Consider the following 2,435-nt stretch of genomic DNA (forward strand, 5'->3'; position numbering starts at 1 on the left):
TAAATTAGGTCTTTTATAGGTATCCAAGAATCTTCTGTTTTGTTAAAACCTAGCCATCGTACTTTAACTTGGTCTTTTTTCCTTTGTAACACTTTTTCAACAAGATATACATCACCTACTGTAGATTTCAATAATTCATGTCCGTAGAACGCACCTTGTAACAAATTGCCTTTATTATCCTTTAATATGTATGTTTCTGGTATAGTTGGTTGCACTTTGTATATGGTAAATACTTCATTTGTCCAATTAGGTAGATATTTTTTAGTAAATATCGTTTTATACTTACTTATTCGAACTTTATCATTTACATTGAATTTTCTAGGCTTCTTTATTTCAACTTTAGGTTTTGTATTGTGCTTTATTCTTTTTAATACAAGTTTAGCATTTTTCTTGTTTACTTCATTTGGCGTCATCCCAATAGTTCTGTGAAACCTGTTGTTGTAATCACTTATTAACATTGGTAAAATATCAATCCATAAGTAGGTTCCTCTGTTTGAAAACATTTTATACATCGCTCCTTTTAACGTTCTATTAAATCTTTCAATTATAGCCGCTTTTTTTTCAGATTTGGTTGAGTAGTGGTTTATGTTGTATTTTTCCATTAACTCTGAAAAACTTTTATTAAAGTATTCTTTGCCATCATCAGTTTGTAAATGTTTCATTTTGTTTTTATCTCTCTTTATAGCGATTTCCATGGCTTGTGTTACGCTTTTACCAGTTTTATCCTTTAATGGTAATGCATCTGCAACTTTGGTAAAACAGTTAATCACTGTAAGTATATAATTATGTCCTTTATTTATTTTACTATATGGCCGCATTTCAATCAAATCTGCTTGATACAAATCATTTATTCCTTTTACAGTTGTATTTCTTCTTGGAAAGTTTACTCTTGCAGGTTTGTGTAGCTCATTTACAACGTTTTCTTTAAAAGCCATTATGTTGTTTTCACTGTCAATGTTGGCAAAGTAATGATTTTCATTTTTTCTTGCATCTCCTTATATAGGTCAAGGTCATTCAAACCTTGTGTAAAAAAGGGGGAACACAGCGGACAATGCTGTGTTCCCCCAATTTTACGGAAAGGAGAAAGGATAAGTGGTGTAGGACGATGAAAAGGTAATTAGTCGATAGGGTTAAGGGAATAGTGACCAAATGGAAGTGTGTGGATCCGGTCTGGTAGGATGTGTCGTTTGTCATCGTTGCAGGAGAGCGCCTTCTTAACTTCTGTCACGCTGTACAGTTGATGATTATAACTCCTGATTGTGTTGAAGTGTGCAGTTATAACTTTATCTTCATACAACACTTGCTTGTAGTCTTCAAAAAGTACATTTTTCTTCAAATACAAATTCTTTACACCTTTTGCCTTTTTTATAATGTTGTCATCATGTAGTTTCACAGCATACAATTTTGATATAAGTGCTACGATTTCTTCAAGTAACACTCCGTTAGCCTCATCTTTAAATTTCCCTAATACTTTCTTGTTTCTGTCTTGATCGTAGTTCGGATGATCTTTAGGATAGTCAGAAAAATCAAATTCATCTTTATATACAAATGTGCGAAGATCTTTATACATATCTTGAGTAATTATCTTGTAAATAAATGCATCTGTATCCATGTAAGTTATAACTATGTTCTCTCTTCCATAATGTGCAACCATCTTGTTGTAGTGAAAATCATACATGTGCGTTTTCGATATATCTAATATTGACATTCCTATATACAAAGGTCGATCCATTTTTATACTGGTTTTCTTCATTGATACGGCAACAAGGTTTTCATTAATGATTACTGATGATCCAAAGTTAGGTGTCTGTACAAGTTTCTCCAATTTCCTAGCATCTGTTACAAGTTTTACATTTTTGTGTTTCCTTTTATTTTCCAGAGTTTTACCGAATATCGCATTGTTCATTAATTTAAAAAAGTCCTTCTGGAAGGCTGTCGTTGCTGCTGCTCTTCTTGTAGTGTTGGAATCGATGTAGGGTTTCAGCCAGCAAGATTGAGAAAATTCCAAAACTCTGTGTACTTTGGTTAGACGAAGTCCTAATTCAAGTGCTTGTTGTACAGTCCAAAAGTGCGCTACATATCTTTGCTTGTTATTTAAATTCATCATTAATTTAGGATGTTTTCCAGTTGGTGAAATTTCTGTTTTTGGTAAAAGAGGAAGATCGTAGTGAAGGTCGTGTAGATGTTCTGGGTATTCGAAATCGCAGTCTAATATATATCCTGTGTCACCATGTTTTGGAATTTGAACTATATCTCCAATTGACTCTGGGTCGATCCATTTAAAGTTATCGTATGGAAGGGGGTTGGACATTGCCCATCCATACAAATTGTTTGCATCAAAATACCCAAGATAAACTGATGGCTCTTGCTGGTTGTAGTTTGGCAGATCTTTATTGTTGGCTTTAACATGTCTTACAACGCTTTGAGTCAATCCT

Source organism: Macrosteles quadrilineatus, unplaced genomic scaffold, assembly GCF_028750875.1.
Source record: "Macrosteles quadrilineatus isolate MER2022 unplaced genomic scaffold, UCM_ALF_1.0 Scaffold_3__2_contigs__length_128488019, whole genome shotgun sequence".
NCBI lineage: Eukaryota > Metazoa > Arthropoda > Insecta > Hemiptera > Cicadellidae > Macrosteles > Macrosteles quadrilineatus.